Source organism: Phascolarctos cinereus, unplaced genomic scaffold, assembly GCF_003287225.1.
Source record: "Phascolarctos cinereus isolate Bilbo 61053 unplaced genomic scaffold, phaCin_HiC Scaffold_4;HRSCAF=312, whole genome shotgun sequence".
Lineage (NCBI taxonomy): Eukaryota > Metazoa > Chordata > Mammalia > Diprotodontia > Phascolarctidae > Phascolarctos > Phascolarctos cinereus.
Window position 1 is genome coordinate 563,515,083 of NW_027555847.1, and position 19,756 is coordinate 563,534,838.

Here is a 19,756-nt window from a genome sequence, read left to right on the forward strand (position 1 = left end):
CTACACATGCAGCTGGCTAAGTTTACTGAGCAGAACACTATTGAGTGAGCTCTGTAGGGGCACTATTTTTTCTTTTGGGGGAAAAAGCCTATTTAGATTTTCAAATGAAGATAAATGTAGCAATTACTAATGTTTTAAACAGCAAAATCCTAACAGTAGTGTGATTTATCAATTGTTATTGTCTTAAAATATATTTATCTTGATATAATTTTAAAACTACAACAGATATTTATTTTTCATTTCCCAAGAATATCACTCTTCCTTTCCTACCATTATAAATGAAACTTGCAATTTTTTTTACTACATGCAAAAGCAATATATTTAAATCAGTATATCAGAGGCTCTTGATTGCTTCATGCCAAAAGAAGAAATGGAAGTTCACATTAGCATATTTTATACAAGTCTATATTGAATAGATTTGAAATTTGCTTTCCAACACTTACTTAGTGAAATTCAGTATAACTAGAGAACCACTCTGAAAATGCTCAGTTTCCAAAGCTAATAACTAAACGGAGGGAAGAAATAGATCATTTTGACCTGTTAAGGGAAATATGTATATGTACGTATGTATGTATATATGTCTATATATACACATAAACTTACTAGTATGTCTATGATGCACATGTACCATAGCTTGTTTGAAATAATTCAGAAAATGTTATATTTTAAAAGCTGGGTGAATAGAATTTCAGATTCACAGTCAAAGGAATCCCCCACTGGCCATGTGCCAAGGGCAGCCTATTCCACATTGGGACAGCTATAATTCTTAAGCAGTTTATTTTCCTGACATCAAGCTTAAATTTTCCTCTTTGCGGACTCTTCCCAAAGCTCCTACTTCTGCCTCCAGGGGCCAAACCCAAAGAGTAGCACTGTATTTTAAGAAGATGTATGCATAGGAGGAATATCTGGCACCCGACTCATCACTACAATTACATAACACACTGATAGGGACGAGACAAACACAAAAGAACTAATCAAAGAATAAGATAATGTGTATGTAGCATATGAACATTATTACTTCCAAGCTGTTATCTACCATAAAAAAAATTTGCAGTAGCAAATTAGGGAACTGTTTCTGTTTAGCTGTCAGATTGCTTTTTTTTAAAATAAATTGTCATTATTCTGAACTTACCAAACATCAAAATAAGCTCTATTATATACATAGAACAGGATCATACATGTAACTGTGAATCCCCTGTTATATACAGCTTCCTTTTCAAGTATAATAAATTCAACACGTAACTTTCAAAGCCAGCTTGTTCATCTGTGATTGCTTTTTAGCTGTCAGTTTTCAATACTAATTTTTTATTTAATTATAGTCATTTGTAATTAAAATTATATTTGCTTTTTACAAGTTTTATTATAAATCATACCTGTGACCCAGGTTTAGCTTACCTTATTTTTATGCAGCACTTGATGTTTATAAGTATTTAATTAAATTCAATGTGCATTACTGAGTATCTACTATGAATGAGTACTGGGCTAAACACTGAAGATACAAAGATAAAGTTCTTTGTCACACTCATCAGGAAGCTTACTTTCTAACATAATGAGAAAAGTATGTACACAAATAAATATAATACAAGTTCAAAAATGGATAAGAGATCAGAGTGGAATAGGAGCTTTTGAGTGAGAAAGATCACTTCTAACAGGGGAAGGATCTGAAAAAAAGAAAAGGATGTTAAATGATGAAGATGGTTATGAAAAGGAGTAAAGGAATTGTTCTTGATATGGCAGAATTAGTGTGCAAAGGCATGGAAGAAAAAGAGGGCAGGATGATTTAGGGAGACAGTGTTTGGCTGAAATAGAGTTTTCAATGAGGAAATCAATCAACAAATATGTAGTAAGTACCTACTATGTGCCAGGAAAAGGCAGTTAGGTGGCTTAGTGGATAAAGCACTGAACCTGGAGTTGGGAAGACCTGAGTTCAAATTTGATCTCAGACACTTACAAGCTGTATGACCCTGGGCAAGTCACTTAATCTCCATTTGCCTTAATCCATTGGAGTAGGAAATGGCAATCACTCCAGTATCTTTGCCAGGAAAACTCCAAGGACAGTATGGTCCACAGGGTCATGAAGAGTCGGGCATGACTGACACAACTAAACAAAAATATGTGGCAGGCACTGTGCCAAGGGATATAAAAAGAGGCAAAAGACAGTTCCTGCCCTGAAGGAGCTTACAATCTAGTGGGAGAGACAATGTGCAAACAAAGAGATATAAAGCAAATTATGTACAGGATAAATACGAAATAATTAATAGAGGGAAGGCATTAGAATTAAAAGAGATTGGGGAAGGCTTTCAGCAAAAGATTCTGTGAAATGAGCCTGGAAAAGTAGCAGACCAGGTTACAACCAGATTGTTAAAGCTTTAAATGTCAGGATAAGGCATCTGTATTTTATCTGATAGGAAACAGGCAGATACTGAACGTTTTTGAGCAGGAGGATGTCTTGATCAGAGTTGTGAACTAGGAAGATTATTTTGGCAGTTCTTTGAAGGACAGATTGGAGAAAATAGAAAATGGAGGCAAGGGGGCCATTTACAAAGCTATTAAGACAGTATAAGTAAGAAGTGACGAGGGCCTGAACTACGGTAGTAGCTGTATGAAGGGAAAGGAAATGACAAATGAAAGGGAAATTGCAGAGCATAAATCAATAAGGAAGGAGAAAGGGAAGGGATACCTGGAGCCCACTATGTGCCTTACAAATATTACCTCATTTGATCCTTACAACAACCCTGGGAGGCAGGTGTTATTATTTCCTCCATTTTACAGATGAAAAAGCTGAGGCAGATAGCAGTTAAGTGTCTCACCCAGGATGGTACAGCCAGTAAGTGTCAGAGGCTGGATTTGAACTCAGGTCTTCTTGGCCCCAGGCCCAGCACTATCCACTGTACCATCTGACTGTCTCATAAGCAGGAACTGGCAGCTGAATAGATGTGAGGCATGAAGGAGAAAAAAAGAGCCAAAGATGACTCAAAGATGACCCCATGAGTGGAAAAATTGTGATGCCGTAAATACAAAAAGAATTTCCATTTTGGACTTAGAATGCTGGACTTTAGAGTTAGGAGGGTCATCAGAGGTCGTCTATTCCAAACAATATTTGTCAAGTTGTTTTTCAGACTCTAATTAAACATTTCCAAAAATGGGGTACTCACTACCCACCTGACAGATAAAGTTTAAGGAACTTTCAAGTGAAAGTTTTTGTCAGGCAATTGCTCAGTAAACTCCAGTGGCTCCGTGTTGCCTCCAGAATCAAATACAACATGGGACAGTTAGGTGGTGCAGTGGGTAGAGCTTGGAGTCAGGAGGACCTGAGTCCAAATCCGGCCTCTGACACATGGCACTTACTAGCTGTGTGACCCTGTGCAAGTCACTTAACCCCTATTGCCTCACCAAAAAAAAAAATTGACCAGAATCAAATACAACATGTTCCATTGGGCGTTCAGACTCCTTCATAACCCAACTTCCTCCAAGCTTTCCAGTCTTCCTATAACACACTCCCCAGTGTGTACTCCTTGATCCAATGACATTGACCTCCTTGCCTTTCAGAAGGATAAGACACTCCATCTCTCTCAGCTTCCGCAGCCTTTTCCCTGCCTGTCCCCCATGTCTAGAATTCTCTCCTTCACCAACTCCATCTACTGGTTTCCCTGGCTTCCTTTAAGTCTCAACTAAAATTCCACCTTCTACAGAAAACCTTCCCTAACCCCTCTTAATTCTTAGTAACTTCCCACCATTATTTCCTATTTATCCTGCATATAGCTTTCTTTGTATATATTTGTTTACATGTTGTCTCCCCCATTAAATTGTAAGCTCCTTGATGGCAGGGATAGTCTTTTGCCTCTATTTGTATCCTCAGTGTTTAGCACAGTGCCTCACACATAGTAGGTGCTTAATAAATGCTTATTAATTGATTGAGTTAGAGATGGATGGGGAGGTAGGAGTGGACATAATTTATTTTGGAGTCAGCTGTATAGAAATGTTATTTGTCCTTCATTCTTCCTTTCATTTATTTTTATTTTTTAATTAATTAATTTTGAATTATCAATAATCACTTCCATAAGCTTCTGAGCTTCAAATTTTTCTTTTCTCCCTCCCCACCTTCCTCCCCAAGATGACATGCAATCTGATATAGGCTGTACATATACATTCCTATTAAACATATTTTCACATTAGTGGTGTGTTAAGTAAGAATTAGAGCCAATAGGAGGAACCACCAGAAAGAGGAAACAAAAAACAGAAGAAAAAAATAGCAAATAGTCTGCTTCGATCTGCATCCAAACTCCCATAGTTCTTTCTTCTTTGTGAATAGCATTTTCCAACATGAGGCCTTTGGAGATGTTTTGTCCTTCATTCTTGAAAAGGACTGTGACATTAGGAAGGTGATGCCATGACTTGCAAATGAATCAGATTTAAGTGAGGGAAGGCTGTGCAAGGTCACCAGCCTCACTTTCTCTTCCAGAGCCATCTGAGTCTGGGGGCAAGATACAGATCAGGTCGATTGGAGATGGCCCCTAATATAGAAGTGGCAATTGAAGGTAGGGGTGGTGATCCTTATAAGACCTAGAAGTGAGCCATGGCAACCTTGAAGCTAGAATTCCAGGTTGTATGTTGCAGCCTGATAGGGAATTCCTGAGAAGCCAGCATGGTTGAAACTCTAGGCCACAGGTGGGGAACCTGTGGCCTCGAGGCCACGTGTAACCCTCCAGGGGCCTCAACTGCTGCCCTTTGACTGAATCCAAACTTCACAGCACAAATCCCCTTAATAAAAGGATTTGTTCCATAAAACTTAGACTCAGTCAAAAGGCTACACCCAAGAATCTTGTGTTGAGGTAGCAAGTAAGATTTTTATATATTTGTTATGGTTAGATATCTTGAAGATATTCCTTTGTAAAAGCTAATCTGAAAGTTCTAACTTTTTTATGATATCTCCCTTTATATCTAGGTCATGTATCCATTTTGACCTTATCTTGGTAAATGGTGTAAAATATTGGTTTATGCCCAGTTTCTACCAGACTGCTTTCCTGTTTTCCCAACAATTTTTTTACAAAAAAAAGAATTCTTATTCCCGAAGCTTAAATCTCTACATTTGTCAAACACAAAGTTACTATAATCATTTATTGCTGTATATTGTATGTCTACTCTGTTCCACTGATCTACCTTCCTATTTCTTAGACAGTATTATTTTTAATTTTTGCTATGATCTGATCACAATAATGCCAATATAGCTTCTCCAGAGCAGTGCTAGGCTCATCATTGGTAGAAATAGCTACCCATGATAACATTTGCCCCTACTTGGGCAATAGATAGCAGGGAACTCTATAGCTAATGAGGTGTATACCTACACTAATTTTGTATTAGATTAAGCAGCTCACTTAATTTAGTGAGGAAATAAAGGTAGCAGAAGCCAAGATATTTGCCTGATGTTAAAGAAATTACAGACAGGAGAAAACTTGGTGTAACCTAGCATTTTACCAGAATACTTTCTGGAAATTTTTGATGATTTGGTTGAGTAAAAGTATTTGTTTGATTAAGAACTGTCTTGTGTGACTCACATTCCTGCAGAGCATAGTTGCTTGCACATTTCCTTTTGGTCAGAATATTACAAGTTGGAACTCTTCCCCAAAAAATGTGATCTCTGAAATTTGATAATTAGATGGCCTAAATATCTGGTCCCTGGGTATTTTTGAGGAGCAAAAAAGGCAGGCTACTTATTTTATTTTTTTGGTGAGGCAATCAGGGTTAAGTAACTTGCCCATAGTCACGCAGTTAGTAAGTGTCAAATGTCTGAGGCTGGATTTGAACTCAGGTTCTCCTGACTCCAGGGCCAGTGCTCTATCCACTGTGCCAGGTAGCTGCCCATAAGGCTATTTATTTAAATGTATACTCTGTTTAGCATCCAGGGGACACACAGAGGGAATGCAATTATTTTTCATCCTTCTTAGATGAAAAGCAGAAACAAAAATCTTTAATCAAAGCACAAATGAAATATTTCTATCTGAATATTTATCTCTAAAAGGCACAAGGTATTGAGAGTAGAACCCCTACCACTAAGGACATAAGCTAAGGGCCTCCTTGTTTATTCATGCTTCTGTAGCATTTGATTTAAAAGCATTTTCCCAGAGAGATACAAACACCAGAGAGAAGTGTCTCTCTTCTTTCCTATACTGGTGTTTGCTATTCCATTAGTGATACCATTATAGTTTTGTTTTGTTTTGTTTTGTTTTGTTTTGTTTTGTTTTGTTTTGTTTTTTCGGGTCTTGCCTCAAACAGTTGAAATGCATACACTACATTAAGTTTGCATAAAGCTTTGTCTCAGGAACCGTACTCATTGTGATCTGCTCCTTTGGAAAAAGGTACTTTCAATCCTCAGCCACCTGTGGCTCCAGTTTCAGATGGGCCAGAAGGGCCCTACTAAGTAAAAGTGCCACCTGTCTGCCACTATCAAGGACAGTCTTTACATAGAAAAGTTACCTTTTCCTGTGTCTTTTAACGGTAAAGTTTTAAAAGTCCCATTTAAAAATGAATTCTGTCTGAAGAGAGCTGGATGGTATGTTTCAGCATAGAAGTCTTTTCATAAACCACCTGAGTTCCTTCTCTATTAACTTGTTTATATCCTAAATCCCTGGCAAACACCATGCTATTGCTTTTTAAAACATCCTTTATGACTATTGCCAAGATTAACAGTATACATCCTTGGTTTGAGTACACCCAGAATTGCAAGGATAAAATTACTTTGGAGAAGTGATCTAATCTATCTTTCTACTGGGGCAAGGGCAGTGGAGTTATCGAAAGTAAATTTAATCCTTGAAAAAAAATCAGTTTATTAGGAATTATTGGTGGTGTGACTCTAGACAAACACTTTATATCTCTAGGTCTCAGTTTCCTCCACTATAAAATGAGGGGGTTGGACTTGATGACCTCTAAGCTCCCTTCTGGCTTTACTTTTTATAATAATTTCAATTTATTGCAAATCCACCAGTTCCAACTTGGCTTGGAAACATTAAGTAACTTCTTTAGATCTACAATTCCATAATATCTTTTTACATTACTATCTTTGCAAGAATATTACTTCTTATAAAAGTCAGTAGATGAATGTGTCATTTTTCCTAAATGTATAAGCTCTTTTGTATTTTTTTGGTTTTATATTTATCATAAAAGATAAAAATGGGAAGGTTTTTGAAAAATATATATTAAAATGCATCCTGAGTCCAGAGCCTTTGAAAAGTTCAATTCTTCCCCTGGATTCCTCCTTCTATTTGAAGAAGGTACCTATTCCAGAGGATCCCAACAGTGAGGGAACTCAGTAAGCGGTCAGTCGTGAGCCTTTAAATGGTCATCAGCCAGCCCAGTAGTATTGGCCAAGTAGATCTAAGCTATTATGCCTTATGCAACATTGTAGGTGACCCTTGTCCATGTCTTCCTGTAAATCCTCTATAGGGCATCTGTCTAAAATGCTGTGATCTGCCATCATGTAGTTGCCAAAGGAGCATCTAAAATGTCTATCAGTCCATCTGAAGGATGTGGACCTCACTCCCACTCTCACTATACAGCCATCTCATCTCCTTTTTTCAGTCATATACCTTTCCAATGTTATCCTTTATACCAGTCACTTGCATAGTTCTTCTTTGATAAGAGGTTGTAGACTATTCAGACCCACCATATGGTCACATTCTTTGGAGAGCCACAACTTTAAAGAGAAGAATCAGAGCAGTTCTGATTCTTTGATAACAAATTTTACTATTTTATTCATTTGCTTATTAAACAGGTCTCTAATTCTTTGAGGTTTTTGTTGAGGACACTTTATTGGGGCCACGAGTGTAGTTGTAATAAAATAATGACAGCATTTTTAGATATTGTTTTACAATTCACAGCTTACTTTTTTTTTTACAACACCCCATAGAGTTATTATTAATTATTTTTACAAGTACAAGTTACTCTCATTTTAGAAGTGTCCCAGGGAACAGGAGTCAGGAAAACCTGAGCTTAAATCATTCTTCAGACAATGACTATCTTTGTCACCTTGGGTAAGTCACTTAACCTCTCTCAGTCTCAGTTTCCTCATCTGTAAAATGGAGATAATAGTAGCACCTACCTCACAGAGTTGTTCAAAGGATCAAATGAGATAATATATGTAAAGATTTATAAATCATAAAGTGCTATATAAATGGTAGCTATTATTACTAACAACATAATGATAACAATAAACTATAGTTTATGTTCATTTAGAATTTCCCTAGGGCCATATGGTAGGTAGTTTTAGAACCAGAACTCAAACTCAAGTCTCTTGCTACTAATTCCAGTATTCTAATAGACAGATAGATAGCATGTAGCATAGAAAATTAAGTATAAGTAAGGCATTTCATAAATATTTTAATAGAACAAAATTAAATTGAAGCACCAAAGGAATGGTATGGACAGTAAGTACTGTAGACGTACAATGTATGGAGAGATCACCATGGACTAGAATGGAAACAAACTACCTTACTTATATCAAAGGATTGATCTGTGCCTTATATACAGGGTAGCATCCAGAGAGTCAGTAAAAAGGCACTTAATATTCTGCCAAAGCAATATACATTGCCTCATACGTTTGATGCATGTATGTTTTATTTCTCTACCTAAAATGTTATTTCTGGGAAAACAAAGATCACTTCTATTTCTCATATGTTTTCCATAGTACTATGTACATAGAAAGCCCCCTAAAAATACTTAGGAAATAAATGCGTAACATTGAAAAGTAGCCTATCCTTCTTTCTTCATTACTTGAGGTGATTGCATACTCTTCTTTTTGAAACTCTGTTCTTCCTCAAAAGAAATTTCACTTATTCCCCTTGTTAAGCTCTTCCAAAAACTAACAGCTCATATTTCAGTGGCTATTTAAGGCTTACAAAGCATTTCACTCACAACACTGTAAAAAATGTGGTAAAACTAGTATTTGAAACATAGATGTTCAATGTACTGCTAGAAGTACTAGCTGTGGCAAAATGGCAAGAAAAGGAAATTGAAGGTATGAGCATAGACAAAGGAAAAACAAAATTACAAGTTTTCACAGATGATATGACAGTTTACTTAGAGACATTAGTGCAGGAAGCTTAAAACAGTCCTGGGAAATGGTTAGCATCTGTACCAGAAAAAAAGCAAAGTCAAGTTGTACAAACTTTCAACTGGTTTTAGGCTTCCTCGACTTTCCTTTTAGTATCTAAATCTTTCCACTCAATATTATGTAATGGAGTCCATCAATCAATAAGTATTTTATTAAGTGCCTACTAGATGCCAGGCTAAGCATTAGGGATGCAAAGAGAAGAAAAAGACAGTCCCTGCCCTCAAGGAGCTCACAATCTAACAGGAGAAAAAATAAGCCCACAAAAATGTACTAACAAGTCATATACAAAATAAATAGGAAATTTATTAACAGATTATCATTTGGATCAAGAGGCTAGATGAGAAGATTGGATGAGAGGCTTCCTGTAAAAGGTGGAATTTTAGCTGAGATTTGAAGGAAGCCGGAAAAGACAGGAGGGAGAAATTAGGAAGGTGATAGTATTCCAGGTATGGGGTATAACCAGTCCATTACATAAGATCTATGGAAAGGCATTGGAAAATCACACCAACTTCTTCGCTGGTAAGATACAGTAAAAACTTGAACTTGAAAAAAATCTTGAAAAATCACACATTTTAAGGCAACAAAAAAAAAAGAAATATGCTAATTGAAATCTGGAAAACAAAAATATATCAGAAATTCTAGATTCTCCTTATTGGCATAAAGAACATCACTCTCCTCAGTGGATACTTGGATCTACCCTTGGAAGTATTTGGGATTTGATACATTTGCCTTGTCTTGCCTGGATTCATGCCTTCACTTTACTTCTCAGTCACTTCTACTATGACCTTCATCTCCAATTCCTCCCCACCAGAACTTGGATCCTACAACTGGAGCCACTTGACTGTAATAGGCAGACTTTTGCCTTATTTTGTCCAGATCTAGCCTTCACCTCACTTTCTAGTCATTTCTAGATCATACCATTTCCTGTTTACCTTTCTCTTTCTAGTCCCCCTATATCATCTTCTCTCAACAGAATGTGATCTCATTGAGGGTAGAAACCATAATGTTTGCTTATATTTGTATCTCCAGTGCATAAAATGGTGCCTGGCACATACTAAGCACTTAATAAATGTTTTATGCCTCTATCTATCTATTTAATAGAAAGCTATGACTGAATATGTTAAGAAACTTACTATCACCTTTTAATCAAAGTTCAATGGGAAGAATGTTTAAAGCAATTATTATCTATGCAATAATAGTCTTACTGTATACTTTCAAAACTTCAAAATGAAACATAATTGTCCTAACAGTAACCTCCATAACACTAATGAAACATAAGACCCTAAGTCAACTATAGAAAAATGAACATTCCCTTGAAAAAAAGAAGGAAGAGGATTGATATTCTCAGAGCACACAATAAACAGGTCAAAAATCTGCAGTAATACTTTTAGATCAGGCAGACATTTGTTCACCTAGCAAAAGTAAAGGATGTAGCAAGTCTCTGCTAGTAAATCCTCCATCTGGAGGAGTCTATGGAATGACTAAGATTCAATGCTATGTCTGGCTGATTGTGGCCAACAGTTCAGTCTGTCAGAATAGTTCCTGTTCAATATAGTTTATTGATTGTGTTCTCAAGGATATTTTGACATCTGTATTTGTTTTATAGGGATTTATCATTTATCTGTCAGTCCAGGAAAGATAGTAAAACCTCTGATGGATAATTCTAACCACCAAGTTATGTCTTGTTGGGTATTTGTTACATGATAAACTTTTCCAGTGATATGTTGCATAGCTCTTACAATTTCTTTGTATAATATGCATTGATTATCAAGTTTAGCTTTACAATTCTGTAGCAATTTCTTTGGCAATGTTCTAGTATTGAAATGCCATCATAAACCTCTCTATTTCCATGATTCAGCCATTTGTTCAGGGCTTCTTTGTTCACACTGTTGGCTGAGTTCACATTGATCCGTTAAAAACTTTAAAATGACATTGTTGATAAATGTCATAATACAAAATACTCATAATCTCTAAGCTGCATGGAATGAGAAGCTTCCAAAATATTAAAAACTGTCAGAAGAGATAAAAATCATACCTGAACAGGATGAGGTACACATAATCCCCATCACTCTTTCTGTTATCAGAGTTGTCCTGAGAATACATTCCATGAACCTACAGAAAATGAATTTCCATCTTAATACTTTTATTCAGTTGCAAAAAGCAATTATTTTACATACCTGAGTAATAATCAGTAAAACATTACATAGAAAAGAATAATAGTAGGATAGAGGCATCCCTAGACCATTCCTATCTGAACTCAATAAAACAAGATGAGAAGAAATATTTTTCAATAATAATAACAGATAACATTTATAGATAGTAGATTATTGTTTATAAATAACTTTCTTTGAAATAACCATTTGTGTTTGGGGGGGGTATATATAACATTATTTCAATTTTTTAGATGAGTAAGTAAAGTTTCACAGAGTTTGTGACCAAGTCCAGGTTCCCTTAAGAAACTTATCATTTCACTGAGGAAGTAATATTTATCATGCATAAAAATATAAGATATGTTATTAAGTAATAATTATATAGTACATATAGTAAGTGCTACAGAAATTCAGAAGAGGAAGGAATTGATAACCAATTGAGTAGTTAGAGAAAGCTGTAAGAAGAGAAGCAGGAGTGCCATGAATTGGATGATGATTTAGATGTGGATGGGATTTGAATAGGAGAATAGTAGAAGGTACAATATTTCAGAAAAGGGTAAGAATATAGTAAAAGGTATAGACAAAATGTAGGGGAAAAGAGACAGCCAGGTGGCTCAATAGATGAAGTGCTGGGCCTTGAACTTATCTGTCAGTGTTTTCATAATGGTTAATTCGCATAATACATGACAGCAGACCATTTGGACTTGAATAACTTAATGTCTAATGTACTTAAGGAAGCAGAAATGGAATTCAAAGAGATAAAGTGGAGAAGAGTAGCAGAACTTAATCTGTGTTGGAGATGGTACAGCTTTAAAGCCAGTGAGCGTGGTGCAGAGGAAAGAGCACTCAGATGACCTGGATTCAAGTCTCCTTACCCCCTTGACACTACTACGGAACTTTAGTTGAACCATTAAAATCCATGAGCTTCAATTTCCTCTTCTATAAAATTAAAAGAGTTGCACTAGATTGCCTCTGATGTCCAAGGCTGTGGTCCTATGATAGATAGCATTGCTTACACTATAGTATCTTAAAGAGAAGATTCCAAAAGAATGGAAAAAAATCAACAATGTTTTAAAAACAAAAAAAGTGATTGACAAGAAATGAGTAACTACTAATCCCAAAGGTGTATACCTGTTTTCTCATCCTGGAAAATCATTCTGAGAATAGTCTATGTATATTTGAGAATTATTTCTATCAAAACATCAAAAGTGAAAGGTAGACTTTTCCAGAAAATTTTTGATAGCAGACTACATCTTTACAAACAATTAAGAGCTAGTTAGCATTTTTTGCAAAGCCCTTTAAAAATAAGATTTTAATCCTCACCACAACCCTGGGAGGTAGGTACTATTATTACTCCCATATTACAGATGAGGAAATAGAGGTAGATAGAGGTTAAGTGACTTGTCCATGATTAGCTATTAAGTGTGAGGGGATTTGAACTCCAAGCCCAGTGCTATTCACTGAGCCACCTAGTAGCATACTCCCTCTGGAGCATTTAAGATCCGACTGTGTTTATTGACTACAAAAACAAATTTGACACTTTAAAACAAATTTCAGCCTCTCTTCTGAGACAAAGCATCTCCTACTACATACAAAAACTGTACAAGAATCTATGATAAATGAAAGCATGGAAATAACTTTATTCAATAATGGTATGAAGAGGTATAAAATAATAAAATACCAAAAGTGTATGCTTGCAAATATCAAGGAAGATGTCCTGTTTGGAGTTCAAATAAAATTTTTGCAGTTTGTGGTAAAATTCTCCAAATGCTCCTATGAAGATAAAATTATACTAATTATCTGGAATGCTTGAGAACTACAAAGCCTTCTCCACAAAAAATGCAAAAGAAATCAATATTATCATCCACACCAAAATTACAGAATGGAATAAATACACATTACCCAGACTATGACATGCAGTTAGATGGATAGCCATCAATATGTATATCCTGTACAGTACTGTAAGTCAATAATGAGCCGGGTCCAGGTTGACATAGGAAGAAAACTTTGGGCTGCGTTTCATTTGGGAAATTGTACAGTACTTTCAACAATCTCATACTTCTTGTTACCGAGGAAGTCAGTTGCTCTAATAATAGTATTTTCTCAGTGATCCTGTAATGGTAAATCACAGAAAACACAATCTAAAAATAATTTAAATTAAAATTAGCCCCCAGGGAAATAGAAAACAATATGGTGGCTAAAAAAACAAGCTATTACAAATAATGACCTTTGTAAGAAAAGTTGTCAAAATGCATTATAGAACATATGCATAACAAGAAAAAGAGGTAGAAAAGTCATGAAACAAGAATTAAAGACAAAAGATGAATACCCCAAAGATATTTAATACCCCTGCAAAATTAGAAGAATGAAAGGCCTCTAGGATCTTATCTTTGGACTACCCTTTGAGAATCACAGTGGTTCTCAAACTTTCTGGTCTCAGAATTCCTTAATACTTTTAAAAATTGAGGACCTTTTTATACTCTTAATAATTATTAAGAAACTTTGATGCTCTTAAAAATTATTGAAGATCCCAAATGCTTTTGTTTATTTGGGTTATATCTATTGTTATTTAGTGTATTAGATATTAAAACTGATCAATTTTTAAAATATTTATTTTTTAAAATAACAATAAACTTAATACATAAATATTATATAAATAATATTATATACAGTATTACATAAATAAGATTTTAATTAAAAAATGTTTTCCTAAACAAAAAAGAGAAAATTTACATTGATTTACATATTTTTGCAAATCTCTTTAATGTCTAGCTCAATAGAAGACAGTTGGATCCTCATACCTGCTCCTGCATTCAATTTGCTGCAATATGTAGGTTTGGTTGAAGTACATAAAGAAAATATGGCCTCATCCAGATATGTAATTGGAAAAGGGAGGAGTATTTTATTAGGCAAATAACATCTTAATATTACTAAGAAAGTGATTTTGAAATTGAGGATCTCTTGAAAGGACATCAGGGTTTCCTAGGGGTACTCAGGTCTCACTTTGAGAACCACTGTTCTAGAGTAAATACCAAGAGTGCTAAATTGCTATGTTAACCAATAACCAATCACAAAACTAGCAAGAACCACAACAGTGCATGCTGTTTTATTAGGACACATTTATTCCAAAGACCTCAATAGATTAAACCATTGATGTTGCTAGCCTTCCAATAAACTAATGGATAAAAAGATTGATCCATCAGGGCAGCTAGGTGGCACAGTGGATAGAGCACCGGCCCTGAATTCAGAAGGACCTGAGTTCAAATCCGGCCTCAGACACATAACACTTACTAGCTGTGTGACCCTGGGCAAGTCACTTAACCCCATTGCCTAGCCAAAAAAAAAAAAAGATTGATCCATCCCATTTTAGTTTTGTTTCCATAGTCATCGCAGGCTAAGATGCAGAGAAATACATGAACTGATGAGAGGCTGTCTTATTAACTAATGCAAAGGGGTGTTACTATGATATGAAAAGTTTATCTATCAAAAGTCTCAAAATTCTTGGATCATTCACCCAAAGGAAATAAGCTGAGGGCTAGTTTTCCTATAACTAATTCCTACATATTTAGCCTTTGGGTTCAGGAAGCTCAGCATTTTGCTGGCCTCAAAAATAATGAGGTACAATCTTATCTTGTAATTGCTAACAAATACTACCATGAGGATTAATCTTTTACCCACTCTCATTTGGACATTTAGGTTGATTTGAAAGTAGGAATATAATTTTCCAACAGAACTCAAACATTCATTTTACAAATTTATTAAAGAAATTTGGATTTTCTTTTTCTGTTTCTTAGTTTTGCTCTTCTGATCCTAATCATTGCACAGCCCTGAAACTCCTACTAATTATGTGGACTTTGAGCTTTCAAATGATTAAAGACTAGAGACAGAGATAAGGCTGCAGAATGACATCTTTCTGGGGAACTGCTATCCCTCTAGAAATGAAATGAAAAGCTGAAATGTGAAATCTATAGTTTTCAAGAAGCATGAAGCTGCTGGGTCAGCCACCACCTCTGATAATAATCATGCATTCAGGAAGATGTACACCTGTGATTATATGGTGGTTGTTTTTAAAAATACACACAGACACTCATTTGATCCATTTTGTTTTCTTAAACTTGAAATTGATGCTTATATATTATCCCCCAAAAGCAAAATTTATATGGAATTTATTTGGATAAAATTTGAGGAGCCTGGGAATAGATTGAAAAGAGAATTATTTTTAACAACAAAATTTTAATGATATTGTAGGGACCCAAGCATATTTTCCCTTTCTTTATTGGGAATGTAGGACATCTCTGAGAATGACCAAGGACTAAAGAGACTGAGTCTGAAAGAATATCCTTCCCTTCTTTCAATTCCAAATGAGAGAGAAGAGCTAAAATTTCAACAGAGGTAAGAAGTAAATAAGCATACTGAAGGGAGAATTATCACCAACATTTCTATACTCGTCTTTAGGATAAACAAGAAAAAGAGAAAGACAAATGTTTGGGTCCAGACAAAGCAGTATTATTCTGAGATGGCCTTTCATCTGCTTTTAAAAAAAAATCCAGAAAAACCCTAGAGGCTTCAAGTGAACAGAGCAGTAACTAGGTCATGATGCCTGGGGTTTTGCCATAGGTTGGAAAATTTAGAAGCTGACAACAGCACTGCACTGAGGCTATTTCATCCTCTGCCCACCCCATCCCCATAGTAGGATCGGCTTCATCTCTCAGGTGCTTCTTTCTTTTGTCACTTGTATCTCAAGTGAATCTATCTCCTTCTCCCTTGTCACCCTTTACATCTGTGTGATTAAGGAAGAAAAATGTGGTTCAGATTTGGTCCTACAATAAGACACACTCCTAGAGAGAGAAGTGAAGGTAACTTTAATTAAGATTATAATATAGGTACAGAAAAGGTAGATTTACAGCAACATACAATTAGCAATATGGTTATAGTCAGGCTAAGAATACAAAGAATAGCAATAATATAAGCAAACATCACCAATTTGGGAAAGCACCAACACCTGAAGTCCAAGCTGGGGATTCCCGGGGTACAGCTTTCAGAGTCCTGATTGGGAAAGTCCCAGGCAGAGCATCTTCTCCATGGGTGAGAATCCAGATGGCTTTCCCAATTAGGATTTAAATAGGGCTTCTAACAAAGAAAGCCCTGTGCCAGAGGTCTCCATGATTCTAATAGATATTTTTACTTGGTCCAGGAACTGGCCAAGTTCCTGGAGCAAGCAAAACATCTTAGAATATTAATTAACTTGATATGTTCTGATGAACTGGCCAGGTTCCCAGAGCACTTCTCCTGAGAACTGGCTAAATTCTCCGGTCAACATAGATAACCACACCCTGGCTTATAGCCCAATGTTTAGAGTCATACAGGGGACATGGAAGATCTTTCCTTACAAGATTTATCGATCAACATCCCAGCTAGCAAACTTACTTTACATAAGAAATTGCTTTTTGTCACTCTGCATGTAACTTCACTAACATTGAGTGAGTGCCCTTGAGGTGGATGGAAGGGACTCAAAAGGTCCCTAAAGTCCTGTAGATGAGGGCTTATGATGAGAAAGATCATAATCTAGGAGCCTGTAGATCAATCCCAGATTGCTTCAGAATCAGCTTTTCAACACTTGTTGGTTTAGTTATAGGAAAATTGAGGCACTTTGGTTCACTCCTTGCCTCTACCTGTCCCTCCTGTTGTCTGTGCAAAGAGAGAGAAGAGAGAGCTGCTAGTAGAATAATTGAGGTAACTGACTCCTTCTGCAGTGACCAAGCAAAACTGTGATGTCCATAGGTTACATAGAATTACATGCCAACTATGTGACTTTCCATTAGCTCCAGACATTAGTATTTAAAGTGATAAATAATATTAATATAATAATCTATATCATTCAATACTATATATACTTCCAAGTCCCAACTATCCCCCCAAACATGTCTCCTTTTCTTTTATAACTGGGATAGGGAATGGAGGGTAGTTTAAACTGAGCAGATAATCACCTCATTTAGTCAATAAATATTTTTTCAGTAGTTACCATATGCAAAGTAGCATGCTCACAGAATGTATAGTTGTAACCAGAAGAGTAGGAATGTTTAATACCCAGATATGCATAAGTGAATATGGTTAACATCATTATTATGCCTTCCATAGTGGGAAAGATCATCTTAATAAAAAAAAAAGTATTCAGATTTTGCATTTCCAAATAGTTATCTTCATAGTAAAATACTGATGCTTATAATTTTAGAATTTAGAGTTTACTCATTTGCTAAGTCAAAAAGCTTAGAACTGACATCTCAGAAGCAGAAATAAAGCATCATGTATAATATTTCATGGATCCTGACATTGTATCAATGAACTTCAAAAGATGCAAAAATTAAAAATCAATCAATTCAACATTTCCATAGAAATCTTAGTGCAACAGGCAGAACAGCCAAATTTGGAAGTTAATTTATCCCCTGATGATAAGCACCCACTCTAGGAATAATGATGATGATAATAATAATAATGGCATAGCCTCACTAAAAGACCAAGTGCAACAGTTCTTCAGGATATGAAGGAAACTTGAGTCCTCAAAAGGTATGTGATAGAATACAAACTAAAGCAGGTCCCACCAAGCAGGGAAGCCTGAATGTATGGACCATACATCTGTCTTCTAGGGACCAGCTGAGCTGAGCTCAGAGATACTGACCATCATAAAGATGGCCAACAGGTGGCATCAAATCTCAAAAACTTCTTATGAAGGGTAGGTAGTAAGGCTTTCCTCTAAGAGTCCATTTGCAAGGTCGACTCTTTATTGTGGTTCATTCCTAATTCATATTAATAAGGTTTTAATCTGGCATAGATAATTTCCCAAGATGGGAAATCATCGTGTCTTGAGTATTCACATGAATTGGCACCACATTAAGTGTTGTTTCTTGTTCTAGATTACACTTGTAGAGGGGAGAAGTGTAATGCAATTCCCCACAGGGAAGAGGCTGGGGAGCCTGCCTCTGGAAAGCTTTGATAACTTGTAATAAAAGTGCCTTGCTCACTAATTTGGAGCATGCACAAGCTTTTCTAGCTGGTTCCATTCTTCTGATGAGAAGATTGTTGATTGGCTGTGTAGCTGCAACTGGAGGTATTAAGAAGTTCTATTCAGTGTTAGGTAGAATCTTTTTCTTGGCTTCTCCTGGAGTGGCTGGCCTGGGAGAAGAAAGAAGAGCTGCTATGATGCTCTGCAAGAAGTAGAAGGAGGATTTCTCTCATCTGGATCCAGTAGGAAGCTGAGAGTGCATGGACTTCAGTCTCTGTTGTGTACATCTATTCCTGCTTTGGGGTAAAGGAGATTGAAGATGGCTGCAGCCTTGTAAATTTCTAAAGCAGAGTGAACTTCCCAAAGTCTTAGAGCTAGTGTCAGTTCTGAGATTTACTGGAAGATCACCAAGAGACACCTGCCCAGCCCAGTTTTGCAGTAGCAAATATACAAACTCATCCATCCATCAACTGTGCCACATTTGGAAGTAAACCTGATTGTGTAAAGGCATGTAGTAAAGGCAGAGGTGATATAGTAGAGATGTCTGTACTTCTATTTTTTTCCTTCAAATTAAATATCCTTTTGTAAAAGGTAATTCATGTTAATTAGTTAAAGGGAATGGGGGTGCTAATTAGTGGCAGCTAAGAATGGGGAAGAACTTACCAGAATGGAGGCTCAAGCCAAGGGCAATTAGAGAAAAATCAACTTGACAGATAGATATCCCGTAAACCTTGAGAGGGAACTATAGCAAATTTTCTAGAAGATACAGTCTAGAAGAGTACCACTACACATCCTTGGACTTAAAATATGGACCGAAGAGAAATGTAAAAAATAAGAGCTAATATAGCCAGTTAGACACACACATATATAGATTCCATTTCCTTTGGGGGGAAAAAGCCTATGTGATTATGAGGACTTGAAGCCTCTTCTAGGAACCATGTAGACCCTGAAGGAGGCTCCAGATATAGAAGAAAATGGAGATAGTAAAAGCCAACTAGACCAAACATGGAGCTGGAGGAAAACAAGATAATTACAGTGGAGTAGCAGTCATAGAGTGACAGAATTGTTTCTGTCACTATTTGATACTATTGATCACTCTTTTCTCCTCTATACCCTCTTCACTCTAGGCTTTCAGGACACCACTCTCTCTTTGTTCTCCCCCTATGTATCTAATGGCTCCTTCTCTGTTTCCTTTGCTATATACTCTTCCAGATCATTCCTTCCAACCTTAGGTATCCAACAGGGTTATGTTCTGGGGTTCCTTCTCTTGGTGATCTCATCAGCAACCACTGATTTAATTACCTTCTCTATGCTTGATGATTCTCAAATCTACCTATCATCCCCCACCCTCTCTGCTGACCTCCAATCTTGCATCTCCAGCTTCCTTTCAGACTTCTTAAACTGGATGTCCAGTCGTTATCTTATATCTCCCAAATATCTCCCAAAACTGAACTCATTATCTATCACCAAAAACCTCCATACTCCTACCCTCCCTATTGC